General features: G+C 40.9%; 1 non-coding gene across 1 annotated transcript; it reads right to left on the bottom strand.

The window, feature by feature from the left end:
• Nucleotides 1-10,957: 10,957 nt before the first annotated feature.
• Nucleotides 10,958-11,064, bottom strand: LOC138996543 (U6 spliceosomal RNA). The gene has a single exon (XR_011468821.1). It is a non-coding gene; the product is annotated as a U6 spliceosomal RNA (small nuclear RNA).
• Nucleotides 11,065-16,396: the final 5,332 nt, after the last annotated feature.

Raw genomic sequence — 16,396 nt, 5'->3', positions numbered from 1 at the left:
GCCTAGGGACCCTACCCGTGCACAATTTCGTGCACCGGCCTCTAGTAGAAAATTATCATCATTATGTTGGGTGGGCAAAAGTAGGTTTATAGTTGTTTGTATGGAAAATAATATAAGAATTTATAAACAATAACAAAAGAATAAACTCTGTGTTTCACGTATTCACAATTGTAAATACTTTTGCGCACCTCTATATTTATAGAACAAGCGGAATTTTCATTTTCATTTTTCCCCCCAGATTTTGTTAATGAAAATAAAGGCGCTCACTCACATATTCCCTTTTGCCAACCTAGTAGTCTGAGGGATGTTTGGAAGATCCTTACATAATTTCCCCTAAGAGATATGAGAGAAAGATGAGTAACGTGGACATCCCTCTCTGGAAATTAACGCCATGCAAACCAGAAATATCATTTTTTTTTTTAAGTATAAACAACTTTTTCAATCTTGGAAATAACATTTAGAAAGCTTATTTTTTCTTTGAATAGGAAACAAAGTTCCTTTAAAAAAGCTTTGATTTTGTCAGTTTCTGCTTAGCCTCTTTCTTCTCCCCGAAAGAGCCAGCCGTGTCCTCATCCATCTCCCTCCTCATCCAACTTCAAGACAGCAACTAGGACCCCCGGTTGGATGCCATCTTCAAAAATCACAGCTTCCCACAGCCCCAACGTCAAGGCCCCTCCAGATGGCTGACTGGAGTGGTTTTTAGGGGAGACCGGGAAGAAAAATTAAGGGCAGTGCTGCAGGTTACATAACGGAGGCCTAGAATGTAAGCATACACATGTTCCTATTTAGCACCTCCTGAAAGGAAAAGTTTAGAATAGAACTGCTGTATATTTAGATCTGTATCACCCCTGGCTTCCTTGTCGGGTTCCTATCCTCCGAGGTTACTCTATAAATAATAGTGGCGCAAACCCCTCAGCATCTTCCGTGGAGGCAGATGCCCTTAGTATTCAAAGATGTTGCTGCAGCTGGTCCATCCTTACAAGATCCTTTTCTGCGCCTTTAAGAAAAAAAAGGTGTCCTTGCCTGTGACTTTTGTAATAAAAAGCAAAAGGAAAGAGATAAACATGATTCCTGTAAACGTAAAATCTATGATGCTGGCTCGTTCCCCTCGGGATGTCGGGTCCATAGGAGGTGCTCAATGAAATCCTTGTTGAATAGATAGGGCTGTGACCAAGTTAAGGGGATGGTCTCCTTCGCACAGTGCTTAGGTAATTAGGTTCAAAACCAAACGTTTCACACTCCCTGGTTTTTATTCTAGCTCATGATTATCGATATCCTTATCTGTCCCAGAGAAGTGTGATACATTTCTCCTTTTCATTGCCAGTAAGTCCCAGGGCCGTTGATTTAGTTACGTGTCTCACACACACTTGTTTAGAATGTGCTGCGTAAAAGGCACGCATAGCCCAGCCCAAAGAGCTTCTAGTCTGTAGAAGAAGATGTGCATGAAACCATCGCCTAATACGTCTTCGTCCCAATGCATTTTCTGTGGGAATCTTATGTCGCAGGCAGGATCTACTTCTCTGGCCTAAATCCCAGAGAGAGAAAGACATTGGGGCGAAGTCACAGCCGGCCCAGAGCTGGCATAGAAGGAGAGCGAGATGCACACCTTAGCTGACGTAACCCGCTAACATTTGCAGCTTATTCGCTCCCACAGCATAACCTATTGAAAGCTGACCCACAAATGGCTCCTAGAAGGTGGTGGCTAGTCTAATAAAAATACTAAAACTGGTGAGATGGCTCAGCAGTTAGCAGCCAGGGCTTTGTTAGCGGAGGCTGGAGAAATGGAGACCTATGTTATGCATTTGGGAGGCATCTGATAAAACCATCCCTGCAACTTCTGGGAAGAAAGCGAGCATTCTGAGTATGTCGGTCACTTCAGGCCACATCGCGGTGGAGCGGAAGGGTCCTTGTGTGTGCCAGGGACACTGGCCGTGCTTGGCAAGGCTCCGTGAAACACAAAGACCCTGGAAAAGAATCCCCTGAGGGGCTCAGTGAACCCAGAAATCCTGGGGTTTACAGGGTAACAGAGGCAACTGTTTCTCAAAAATAACTAGTAAAAGATAAAGCTGAGATTTGCTTTAAATAAATTTTCAAAAGCAGTTTAAAATCACTTAGAGGCATTTCTTTGCAGATTCTAACATCTCCGAAAGTATTAAAGGGCCACCTAGGAAACCTCTTAAGGTTGACAAGATGGACCAAGGGGGAAAGAAAACAACAGAGGTGTGTCTTTCCTACTTGTGCCCCATAAGCTCATGGCCCAGAGGAGGTGTCCAGAGCCAGAAGCATCTGGAAGCCGGTCATGGGTGTGGCTGCACCTGCTGCCGATGGGAAGTGAAGAGATGGAGCCGGACTTGAGAGTCCTGTTTCCAGGGCAGCAGCCACCCGGATGAACCACCTGGAGTGTGATTCCTTGGGTGCCGACACAGGTCCTTGGCCTCTCACCTTCTCTGGGCAGGAAGGGGGATAAGAAAGTTGCTCAGCACCAAAGGGGGGCCTAGTCTCTAATGCTTTCTTTATCCGTAGCCAAGAATGATGACAGATAAGTAAGGGCTACTCCAGGGATAAACAGAGAGCCATGCAGAGCAATAAACCAAGGAAGGAGCCCGAGGAACAGATCCGCTATCCCAAGAAAGAATTTCTTACTACTCGTCAAGGGACACTTCCCACAGCATGGCCCCTTGCACCATTTGCCCAGGTAAGTTCTGCTATGGATCCGGGTAGATATTAGTGTGAGATCCTGGGGTTCCCACTTTGATCACGATTGGGTGGGGGGAGTGAGTGTATCGGAGGGAGGAAAAGTGACTAAAAGGGGGGATTATTTGTGACCAAGAGCATATGGTGGTGCCCAGTCACTTGCCAGGCCCCTAATCATAGGGCTGTCTTTTTCCAACCTGTGTTCACAAGCATTGCTGCGGCTCTGATGTGGCCAAGGAAGTGTGAGTGGCAGAGACAAATGCCACTTCTGAGCCTGAGCTTTCGCAGCTGCTACGTGGACCCACCGACGCCCTTTCGCTCCGCCAGGAGCCTGGCGGGAAGCTCTGGCCTTTCTCCCCAAACCAACAAAGCCGCACGGAGCCCTCATGGCCGAGGAAGAGCCAGAAACCTGGGCCACGCACCCTCTCCCTGGGTACTTCCCCTGTAATACACCTAATATTGTGGAAGTTACAAAAAAAATTGTCAAATCTAACAAACTCCACCAGTGCTCGTTTTATCGGAAATGAGAGCTGGCTTCTATTTTCTGCATACCTAAGGCAAATGGTGTGATTTGCTTGTCCATGTGCTACAAAGTGAAATCGTAGGAAAGGATGGAAAAGGACCTGTGTTACTAAAGAAATCACTGAGTCATGGATGACTCAAAAATCTTAAGCAAAAAATGTATGTTTCTGAAGGCCTTTCCTTTAGAAAAAAAATGTATTATTTTTGCATGTTGGCTGAATAAAGGTATGTTTGTTTTCTAGTTCCTTTTCATTGAGGTCCAGGATGCCTAAGAAGACAATCCCATTTTTTTTCTTTATATAATTGCTTAAAGTTAAAGCTGCTCTATGAATATAAATTATTGAATAATTAAACCTATTTAGAGTTCCAAAGGAAGGTAATGCTGACTAGTTAATTGGTGTGTTCCCCTACTATTTAAAGCTTTGCCAGTCTTCCTCTTTAAATACCCACATTAAAATGACTCCAGAGCTATCTAAACCTTGCTGTTGCTTTTAATAATTGAAGAAATATATTTTTTGGCATGCATGCAGGAAAACAAAGCCTGATAAATGGAATCTGGACAGTTGCATAAACAGAATTGCTTGCACAATTTGCCTCTTCTCTATGGTTTTAGATAGAAATTTACATCACAGCTCTTAAGTATTTATAAGCTAAAAGAAAAGATCCCTTTTTCATATGAATATGACTTTTTTAAACATCTGGGATAGAGGCTGTTGGGATAGCTGCTCCCAACCTCAGCAGTGAAGCTAGGACTGGAAATCCGTTAGCCTTTGTGTCAATTTCTGTTTATAGAGAGCCCAAGAGCAGTCAACTTCATTTATAGACAGATGTGTCTCCATCCTTGCAGTTTAACAAGCTCCTTTTCTGTAATCCTTAGCTCTTTTTCTGAAAGTTAATGCTTTGCTAATATAGCATATTCTTAGTAGCAAGGCTCAAAATCTGATCAAACTGGATGTTGAACAGCAATGGAATTCTATTATAAAGGCGGTTTTTTTCAGGGTTCTTGCCAGGGAATTCTTATAAATAGATCCTTCTAGAACTTCTGGTAACTGTTTTTTGTTTGTTAGTATGTTTTTCTTTTTGCTTTTGCTGAATTTAAACTTCTTCCAGGGCGAAGAGCAGCTACTGAAGACCATTTGCTCACTTTTGTTGTGAAATCTTACATGCATTTACCTACTGGTTGCATGCCTTTTGTGTCATAGTCTTGTCATTGCATCCTTTCCTTTCGTGAAAGATCTTGCTATGATTATTCTCATTATAAAGTGGGAAGAGTAACCTACATTTCTTTTCCTCATTTACTTCCAGAAGAGGGGCCAAAATGAGAATTAAGAAAAAAAATTAGTGGATTTGATCTATATGGGAGATCATCAATAATTAAGAACTGAATTTCAACTGTAGGAAACCATTTCTGACATCCCTTCTAGTTTATAAAGCGAGTGAAACTAAAAAGATGTACTTCTTGAAACAATGGACCAAGTATTATAGTAAAAGTTAAGAATTCATATTTCAGATGACCCTTTAAAATGATAACCCCAAACCTTTCAGTTAAAAAAAAACTTGAAGAGGGTGAATGAGATGAAAACCGGAAGGAACAAGGCAGCATCTCTTCAGTCCTAGATGGAGACAGGTTCGAGTTCAAGGTACAACAACCTATGGTGGTGTCTTAACGTCATAACCATATATTTAGTGAATGTGTCAAGGCTGGTTAACCTTGGAGTGGACATGTATTCTACAAGATAACAAACAAACAAACTTATTTTCACCTGCCAAAAATATCCATAGAGTTTTCTTTTCAAATAAAGGCAAAATCCAATTTTTCATGGGGATGAAAGAAAACAAAACAAAAACCAAGTTTGGAGAGCTATGGAGTTGCCCTCAATGTGTGAGAATCATAACTCATATGAGACCCTATTCCGAAGATTCACACCTCTGAGAGGTGTCTCAAAATAACTATGAAAAATATAATAAAATATAGTAACTTGAAAAAAATAATGGCATCACCCTAAGTTAACACCTCTAAATTTGATGTTAAAATGTATTTAAAGTAATTGTCCTGATTTAAAATAATTCCCAACCTACTATATATTTTGTTTTCAGTTAGAAAGAATTATCATTGAATCTTTAATCACATATTACAAATCCATTTCTAATAACAATGAAATGTTTATTCAGTATTTGAGTTACATAATTTCATTTCAGTTAAGTGCAAAGTCATTCACAAACTGTCATTTATTGCCATTTATTTTCATAGGTAAATAAATAAAATAAAATCCTGGCATCTATACACGTATTATAAGCCTAAATAAATCAGTATAATTTTTCTCCCTGTTTATTACCTGATATACTTGCCCTATTTATATTTGTTATTAAAACTTAAAGAAACTGCCTAGTTAGTTAGTTACCTCCAACTAACCTATACAAATAGACCAGAGATTTCAGAAATGAAACTCCCTCAGGCCTCATTAAGTGTTTTAAAAACCTTGCACACATTTTTTAGAGAATAATAGTGGAGTGCTAAAAAATAACAACAAAAACTCTAAAACACATTGTGCTTCTTGCCCTGGCCAAGTGAGGTTAGTTGGTTGAAGCATGATCCTGTACACCAAAGGGTTATAGGTTTGGTTCCTGGTGGGGGCACATACTTAGGTTATAGATTGAATCCTGGTTGGGGTGCATATGGAAGGAACTGGTCTGGTCATTGTTTCTCTCATATCTCTCTCTCTCTCTCTCTCTCTCTCTCTCCCCATAAACATATCCTTGGGTGAAGATTAAAAAAACAACATTGTGCTTCTTATCTGCATAGAGACCAAGAGGGAAACAGACCAGAGGTGAAGGGCAGTCTTTGAGGTGGGGCATCAGAATGTGTGGCCTTTCTTGTGGGGATGGATGACACGTGCACGTGGAGCCCAGAGCTGAAAACAGACCAGAGCATATGGTCCGGAGCTCAGTATACACTGCGGCTTTAACATCAGTACATGGATTTCTAAGCTTCCTCTTCCAAACGCTGGTAAAATCGGAGGATTAACATTCAGTTACTTCTAACTTAGCTCTTTCTGGAGAAGGAGTGACAAGTGCTAACCTCACTGAAATTTTGACCAGGCTGTCCCGACCCATTTTTTTTCTGTCCCTTATGCTAAACATCCGTCCTCACACATGGGGGAAAGGTCTCCAGGGCCTGCAGCCTATCAACCTCATGTTCTTTGTAATAAAATGATGAAAATAATACTCCGAGTGTGGAATCCGAGACGATGTCTACGGCCTCAGTTTTCTTCTTTACCCATTTCTGGCATGAACTGAAGGACAGTGTAGGAAGGCTCTAGTGTTTGGCTGTGAACATGAACCTGGGCATCAGGGCCAACAGTCACGTCCAGCGAAGTGCTAGTTCCGAGGGACATGATTCTCTGTTTCAAAGATAACGTAAAGTAAAATTGTTAATCTTCAATGTTCGAATAGGTTTGGCAAATGCTGTGTATTGATTTCTCTTCTTGGAAAAATCGCAATGACATGAATATTTGAAAGGCTTGGGGAGGTCTTCATGCAGAGAAGTATGAGCGTCTCCCACACAAGCAGGACCACCACAAGCTTGTGCGCGGCGTGCTGGGTGAGAGCTGCTGTTCTCCACAGCTCCCCTTGGGGACTGCTACCACAGAGCAACGCAAACCAGGAGTCAGTGCTCCACAGACCCTTGGGCAGGACCAATATTAAACATGGTCTGGACCGTAACCAAGTCTTCAGCATCATTCACTTTATGTTATGGACCTGACCTCATGACCACAGGTACAGAGTGAAACCTCTCCACGAACCGCACCTCGCAACCTGGTCAACTGACTGTCTTCTAAATGCATTCTTTGGTCAAAGTGGGAGGGTGAGGTGGGAAGAGGAGGAATGGGCTCCAGGTGACAGATTCAATCAGTAAAGACTCCGTGTTGTTATTACAGTAAGTCAGTAGGATGTCATGTTCAGCACAGCCTAGGGAACTGAGACAATGGTATCTTAATAACCGAGTATGGTGGCCGGTGGGTGTAGTGCTGATCACTTTGTAAGATATAGAAATGTTGAATCATTAAGTTGCACACTGCAAATTAATATATTATTGTACGTCAACTATAATTAAAAATAAGCTTACATAAAGTTGTTGTTATAAAGAATAACCTTTGAAGGCCTCTTTCCCTCCCCCCTTCTCTCCTGACCCAGATCCTATATGTGTATAATGCCTATAAAAATGATACTATTTCCCAAACTCTATTGTAGTAAAATGTGGTAAAGGAGACATAAATGAAGTAACCACAAAATTAAATGGAACTGGCAGGCTGAGGTGAAGTTTGTAAGTGAAGACAGGGCGACCAGACATTGCTGGGCCTGGGGATGGGTAGTCATAGGGAGGGTTGAGGGTGGTGGATGAATATCAGTGATTTTTTTCCCCTGACGAATGATGTTTAAATGGAGATCAGAAGGAATAGTTGCTTTTATTATCTTAGTAACCACTTGAGAATGAGACAAAAGTCTAGATTCAACTTGCTGAAAACTGCTTTTCTTTCATATGCCCTGCATGAGTTATTTTTAACCAGGTAATCAATAATCTCTTAGTGGATGCAACTATGAGCTCAATACCAGGGGAGATACTGAAGGTGAATAAGACTTGGCCTCCGAGTCAAGGAGTCTATGAATTACTGAAGGTGCCAAAGTGGATAGACACAGATGTGTCAGTGTTCCCAGACACATTGGGGAGTGCATATGAAAGGATTCATAAATCCTGATAGAAAATACATCACCTCCCTACCAGTGTACGATTTCTTCCTCCTCTTACAAAAACTTTGACTACACCGATGTGAAATGAATACTGGAATTCCTGAGACAAAAATGAAATCACACAGGAACCATTAAAATGCTATGTGCATAGTATTGTTTCAACATTTAAAAAGAAAGAAAAGAAAAGAAATCCTTAAGATGCTTCACTAAATTTTATGCGCAGCCTGCTTGGCCCGGACAGTTGCTCAGGTTCTCACTGATGACGGACAACTGCTTCCTGGTGGTTGTGATGAGCTGACCCCAACTTTCACAGGCTTCCGGAGAGCCAGCTCACCAACGCAGCTTCCCCACTGGTGCAGGTCAGCCTTCTTCTCGGGGACACTTCATTGCATTTCGTGAAAACCCTGCTCAGATTTCCCCTAGCAATGGAAAATGGAGAAGCTCAGGACTGAAATCCCTTTCTAAGTTTTGAACTTTGCTGAATCGGGGTGGACTCTCCTTAGAGAACAGTTGTCCATAATCTTCCTCATATTTCCTCTGGTATTTTACATGGAAGTATTTTCAAGACTCTAAATAATCGTGTTTTGTTTTTCTCAATGATGACCACAATGAGAAAGGCAATGGAATAATCTCTGTTCTTTATTCTGCTTTCATTTCATTTTTAAAATTCTAACTGGACCTAATCAACCTTGAGTCTTTTATTCCTTACCGTTCAGAAAAATGCAGAGAGAGAAAAAATACAGTGTATTTGTTGGCAAACGGGCCAAGTAGCTAGTCAATTTCATAAAAGGTGTGCAGGAAGGGTAAAGGATGACACTGAGCTTCATTCATCAGAGCCAGATTATGTGACCCTGGGGCAGAAGCACAGCTGGGCAGGGTCCTGGGGACAAGGCTCAGTGGTTTTCAAGGGCTGCCCTGCATGCGCATATAAACTCAAAAATGTCACCTTCCGTCTTTGTGTTTCGGATGGAATGTTCTTCATCAAAATGTCCGGTCTTTCCGAACCTGCTTCAGGTTTTGGATATATATTTGTATCTGTAGTTCACCACCATGGAGCTTTTCCCGGGCACTGGCGCATGTTGATTTACTTCCCTAGAAACTGAGGGATGGCAAGGCAGTGTTAGCTCCTCCTGAGCACGTGTTTCATCTTATTCCAGTGTGTTTGCTTTTTGCAAGCGACACTGTTTTCCAGCCCAGCGCGGCCTGTTTAGCTATTAATTTTCCACACAGGAAATTCTCTAGAAATGTGCCTCCTGGTTCTCATTTGAACAAGAACCCAAATCTATCAGCACAGTGACTGGTAGATGGGAAGGTAAGCTTTGTTTGTTCTAATTTTAAATAGAGAACTTCACCCAGTCACTTAACTAATGACTCCTTATGAAGGTGTCTAAATGAGAGGATGACTAGCATGCTAAATATTATCCATCTATTTCTGCAAATATATATGGGGTGTCCCCAAAAATGTATACACACTTTGAATAATTATCAATTCCAATGGGTTAAACCTGAAAATAAGGAAACATCAATTGAGCTGTCAGCTTTTAGTACTGTATACATTTTGGGGACACTATATATATATATATATATATATATATATATATATATATATATACATATATATATATGTATATATATATATATATTTTTTTTTCTGATGTGAGCGCACTGTAATTCAAAGGTATTACTGCTACTGTGAGGTTGGTTCTTGACTAGACATCGATATTCCAGTTCCTTTTTTCTCTATTCCAGTCTCAAAACAAAACAAAACAAAACCAGAAAACCTATTGAAAGAGCAGAAATAAGGCAACTCAAACAAACTAAAAATCAAGACATGAAGCAAATGCCGGGCCACAGCAGACTCTCCAGTCATTGATAGATCTGTTGAAATTCAGCTGCAGGAGACTGAAGCCATTCTATCCATCTTAATGAAGAATGTTTAAACACAGGAAATTAGTTTCTTTAAAAAATCAGTCAGAGGACAGCAAGAGGCTGACTTTCCAGAACTCACTTCGGGCTGCATTCCCAAGGCCAGTTGGAGAGCTGTGCTTGTGCCTCAGACTGGGGCTGCAGGTGGCTTCCACTGGAAACTGAGTCAGAGACCTTCCTCCAGTCCCAGGAGGTAACAGCTGTCACTTCCCTGCCACATCGTCCCCCATCTTTCTCAAAGCCACGGACGGGTCACGGCGGGAGGAAAGCTAATATGTCAGCGTTTGCGGACATCATCATCAAATGCCAAAGCCTCACACTCCATTCCTGCTTCCCAGTCTCGCATGCACACATCAGATCAGAGGAATCTAATTTCCATTTAGAATACAACTGATAGGGAGTCTGAGAAACGCAGCTGACCAAGCCCTGATGTATAGGAGGGCCCATCAAAAGGGATTATGTCCAATCAAAACAGCCACTACCCACTCGTCCTTTGTCTCTCTTTTATATGTGTGCATTCCATTCAGAATATTTTAACCCTTTACCCTTGCCCATGTAAACTCAACTGTTTTAACACTTGGATTGCGGGAAACGAGTTAGGTCGGCTCGCGTGAATTGCGCGTACTCCGCGGGAGCCGTCCTAACTCGGTTCATATAGATTTGCGGTGGAGTGCGGGAAACGTGTAAACTCGGGCCGATTGTAACTGCGTATTACCAAATATTTGTTTGTTTGCCGTTCACAAAGATACCTACCTGCGTATGCGAACCGTTTCATACCCATTGGGGTAATAGGTATCTTAAACTAACTCTGATTTTGCGCGGGAAACCTAAATAATTGCCCGCGCCATCTTATATTTTGGCGGGAAATTCACCCGACACCGTAGTGTTAAGCTGGAATTGTTTTGAATAATGCAAAATCAGATTGATTTGTACAAGCAACCATGAGTGAAAGCAGTGTTTGGGCAAACAGAGAAGATGAAGAGTCGTAAGGAGCAGACTCAGAGCCTCCTGCACTGGGAAGACTTGCTTCGTTGCCCTCAAATGTTAAATCTCATGACCTGACACTAAAACTACAGGACACTTCACAGATCTGCATGTCACCCTGGCGCAGGCGCCATGCTAATCTTCTCTGTGTCCTTCCAATTTTTATGTATGTGCTGCCGAAGCGAGCACTTGGGCTGGGATTTTTAAAAAATATATATTTTTATTATTGATTTCAGAGAGGAACGGAGAGGGGCAGAGAAATAGAAACATCAACGATGAAAGAGAATTATTGATCGGCTGTCTCTTCCATGCCACACACTGGGGATCGTGCCCATAACTGGGCATGTGCCCTGAACAGGAATCAAACCATGACCTCCTGGTTCATAGGTCAAGGCTCAACCACTGGGCCACACCAGCTGGGCTGAGCTGGGATTCTGAGGCTGACCATATGGCATGAGAACATCAGCCCGCTTGCAATGGATTCATTGGGTCTTCCTCAGTTTCAAAGTCATAGGGTTAGAAACTATCTTTAGCTTGGGGAACGGGCATTAGCAGTCATGGCACGGTGTTGTTTTTCTTACCAAATCTGCAAGTTTCTTGAATTCTTTCCCAGGTTACATAATGGCCACATTTCAAAGGATCTTATATCCATTTCACTTGGTTCATAAAATTTCTATTGGAGTCACCCTTTCTGCATCGGAAACATTTTCATCTATCAAGGCCCTTTTCTCTTGATCATTCCACATCTTTTTTTTCCCCCCCTCTCTCTCTAAATTCAAGCCAAACAACAAGAGAGCAATCCAGGACAAACTCAGAAACCACACATTCATTTAACTAATAAGTTACAGTGCTTTCAGACACACATTTATCTAACAGCCCACACTGCCACAAAGCTCGGAGTCTAATGGTGAGTTTAGAATGCAAGGGTACTTTAATGTAAAATATAAAACTATGTGGATAAATTAGAACATGCTTCCTCCGCTTTACTCTGCACCACCTGCTTCCTGGTCTGGACCTCTTTGTCCTCATTTCTGTTTTGAGATCGTGTTCCTGAACTTAAAAATCTGGTGATCTAATAATATGGCAGTCAGGACAAGGCAATACAGCCATAAATAGTAAAATAAAATCCTTTAAACTTGGTACCGCAGCAGAGCTGCAGTCATAAAGATGTTTGCAGATATATCTTGCAATCCTACCTACCAACCTTCAGACATATTTAACTCTGTTAAATGTGTATTTTTCTCTCCATGCTTGGCCTTAACGACCCCTTAGGCTCCTCTTTGACCAGCTTCCAGCGTCCGTACATATGTAGGGAGCTGGTTTTCTCTGCTTGTTTCTGACTCTACCTCTCTTTCTGATTCATGTAGCAAACCTTTGTCAAAAAGAATCTTGATTAATAATCGCTCTCAAATCACTCTCTGTCTCACACCTCCATGCTGAATATTTTTAGTAGTTTTTTGTTCACCATTGAATCAAAGCATGATGTCATAGGCCTGGGTGGCTAAGTGGTCGAGTGTCGAACACTGAACCAGGAGGTGATGGTTAGATTCCTGGTCAGAGCACATGCCTGCATTGGGGGCTAGATCACCAGCAGGAGGCAGCCGATCAATGATTCTCTCTCATCATTGATGTTTCTATTTCTCTTTCCCACTCCTTTCCTCTCTGAAATAAATAAAAATATATTTAAACAAATAACCCCTCGCCTCAAAAGAAAAAACACACAAAACCATGAAGTCATAAAAGTGATATATTAAAATTCTTTATCCTGTCCTCTCATTTTGCACATGAAGGAAAAAAGCTCAGAGAGTAAGGGATTTTTCCATCCACTTAAACATTTATTCAGCATTCATCAAACATTGATGCAGTACCCAGTCTGATCAGCAAACAAGCATACTTCCATTGTGTCCTCCTCAATGCCTGGCAGTGTACCTGACTCCTACAACGTGTGCAAGCGATACTGATCGGATGGATAAATGGGTGTGCGAGTGGCTGAGTGGCTGAATGAATGCATAAGAAGTATACTGAGCATCAAAAACTACAGTAGTCTTCCACTGTAACTCAGCACTAGTGGCTCCTCCCAAATTTCAAAACACAAGACACTACGGGTTGGGAACTTGCTTGGGAAAGTCTGCTAGACTTCCGATTTCAAACCTGCATTTATACAGGAAACTGCCTTTACATATTTCTGGTTGGTTTAAAGATGCAATAGAACAGAAGAGTACTGTTCGCCAAGGTAATCTTTAGTGCAAACACTGCCCACCGCAAACCCTGTGTTGGCCTGCAAAGAGATATACTGTCAGCTATGTTACTTGTATTCATTTATACAATACATATTTATAGGGTATATATTCATGGATAGATGATTCCCAACCTACATGTAGGGTCAAGGGCTTTAGTTTTTCATGTTGGTCTGCCTGGTTTTAAACATTGATTTTATAATTTATTTCCTATGTAACCTTGTCGGTTACTCAACTACTCTGTTTCCTAATTGGTAAAATGTGGATAATTCTAGAATCTATCTCATAGGGTCTTTGTGAAAATAAAATGAGTGCTTAAGTAGTGTATTTATTGATAAGAACAACACTGGTGATGATCTCCATGGCCATAGTACCATGTGTATGTCCAGGGATTTAGAGATTCATTAAGAGATAGTCCCTATCTTCACAACATTTTAACCTGTTGCCTCATTATCGGATGTCTAATGTATGAGCTAACCTTCGATTGGCATATTCCGTTTTATTAATAAGATTACATGCTCCAAAAAGATAAACACTTATAGATAGATACATTCATTTATAAATATGTATATTACTATTTATATATTGTGTCCTTATCTACGTGACACATTGATATATTTGGTAGAAAATATAAATGAGCTGTACACTGGATTTCTATTAATTTGACTGCTTTGTTTCTTTGAAGGTTATTTTTATTTATCCTTGAGGTGAATCTCATTTTCACCTCTGAGTATCACCATGTGATTCTGAGAGTAATGCTCTCCATATCAGAAACAGATCCCAAACTGCAGTTTCCAACTTTAGTCTTCGGTTTCTTGGAAAGACTGTAATTTTTCTTAGAAACGAGTTGCTCTGTCAGGGTCCTTGCCTTTGGAATTAATCATTGGATCTTCTCAAGTAAATTTTTTTTGTTTCATTTTTTAAAAAACATTTTAAAATATATTTTTATTAATTTCAGAGAGGAAGAAAGAGGGAGAGAGAAACATCAATGATGAGAAAGAATCATCAATCAGCCACATCTTGCATGACCCCTACTGGGGATAGAGCCCACACCCCAGTTCCTAGGTCAGTGTTCAAGCACTGAGCAACATGGGCTGGGCTCAAGTAGATGTTTTATTGCTCATTGTCTTTAAACACTTCACGGTGAATTTTCTGGAGATTCCTAGCAGAGTGTTTCCTCACTGGAGCTCTTGGCTCTCTAATTATCTAATTTCTTCCTAAGCATCTTCTCAATAGAGTTAACAACCTCCCTAGTTTTCCAAGGGCTATATGCTTTCGGGATATAACTATAATTATATATAGACAGAGCATGTATCTTCACATTTCTATGAGTACATTCTCCTACTTTATAAGATTCAGAAAACTGTAATTTATCCTTTTTGGATCAAAGGCAATGACATAATAATTATCATAATTCTGCCACAATTTGGGCCTAAGTATGGGTAGCAATATTTAATAACGCATCTGGCCCAATTATAATATTGAAGTTATAAACACAGATTGGCAAAAGAGATAATATTACGTCTAACATGGTAGTGGTATGGCAATGGGCACTGATGGCTGTGCCAAATGGCAGTCTGGCAATTTTAAGAGCCTCTTAACAGCCTTAAAGTTCTTAGTTATTTGCCCATCTGAGTCATTTCTAGATTTTATTATCAAGACATAGGGTTTAAATGTCTCTACCACTTCATCAATGGATCAACAACTATGTATTAAAATAACATCTTTCTTAAAGGAAATCTGTATTAAATTTAAACTCTAGTCTTTAAATGTCTCTGAAAGTTAAATGAATACAGTCAAGATACATGTAAAATGGGGAGTCTGATGCCACATCCTACATTTTATGTAAAAGATTCTATGTGGTTTGGATGGAAGGGAGCTTCAGGGTGAAGCATTCCCTTGTCAAATGCCGAAGCACCTGGAAAAGTGCCTTTGCCCAGAGTCAGCGCTCCGCGAACATTTGCGAGAGCTGTATGGATTCTGTCACTTAACATGCACTGCTTCCCTGACCCATAGGATCAATGTACATAGGATTTATGTGCGTGTCCTGTATACATTATGACCTTAGAACTAATTTACTGCTACTAAACTAGATTCTTTAAAAACATTTTTCTTATTTCACAAAATTATTTTGTAAGCATATTCTTGTAAGTATTTGCTACTTTATTTAACACATATTTACTGAGCATCTACTATGGGTCAGGTACTGTACATACTTCTACAAGTCTTTGCCCTTCGGTAGCTTATGATCTACCTAGTGATGCATACAGGCAATAACAACACATGCTGATGGTGTAGACTTATTCCATGGCAGGATGGCAGTATATGGGCAGGGCTATATAATTTGGGAGGGGGAGAATATAAAGACTTTTTGAAGGAAAGGACAGAAAAGAACAAAACAAAAAGCTAAGATGAGATAGACAAGGAGGGTGCTGATACCCGTTGTGACAGACTATTGTACACACTGTCTCTCTCAGCTCTGGGATCAGTGACATAGAGTTAGTAGCTTAATAGACCATGGGTTCTTCGTTTGTCTGTTTAATTCTCCAACCACAGTCTACTTCCTAGTGTTATTGGTTCAAAGCTCATGTGCCCGAAGTTCCAAAAAGCCAAAACTTAAATTGTCAGAGTTTGGAGTAAGGAAAGATTAATTGATGAAGAAAGCACCAATGGAGAAGATGAGAGACCTAGTCCTTAAATCCATCTCAAGAAAGTACAGAATTCAGGCTTCTTTTATGTCAAGGGGAGAAATGAGAGGGGCCATTTTGGTAACAGTCAAGCCATAAGCAGAATTCCTCTAATGATTAGACTGTCCAAAAATCAAGACTAAGCAGGAGCTATCTGCCTGAAGGCCATGGGAACAAGACAAAGTCAGAGAGACCAAGCATTTCCCTCTGTTATGCCAGTGCATTCATGGTGGTGACTAGTAAAAAGAGAACTGAAAGCAATTCAGGCAGAGAAAAATGGCACGCACAGGGCCCAGAGGCCGAGACCTCAGGTGTCCTTGGGGAAGACCTTTAATGTGGTTGACGAATGACGTTTGACATGGAGTGTGTTGGAGGTGGAGAGATTAACTAGATACTGTATCCTAAAATACCCAGTAAACCACATCATGTACCATGTACATTGCAGGAAATACACTTGAAATATTTTGGGGAAAAAAGCTTCGTAATTTTTGTGTGTGTCAAAAATATTACCTTGTCCAATAGAAGCTGAATTTCCTGTGACTTTCCTATACGTATCATTGCATTTCCCCCTAGGGAGGGCCGCTCTGATCTCGCGGG

The sequence above is a fragment of the Myotis yumanensis genome, unplaced genomic scaffold (genome assembly GCF_028538775.1).
Source record: "Myotis yumanensis isolate MYYU_CA2020_CCGP unplaced genomic scaffold, mMyoYum1.0.hap1 SCAF_17, whole genome shotgun sequence".
Classification (NCBI taxonomy): domain Eukaryota; kingdom Metazoa; phylum Chordata; class Mammalia; order Chiroptera; family Vespertilionidae; genus Myotis; species Myotis yumanensis.
Note: the sequence above shows the minus strand (reverse complement) of the source record. Positions and strands in the feature narration are given on the sequence as shown.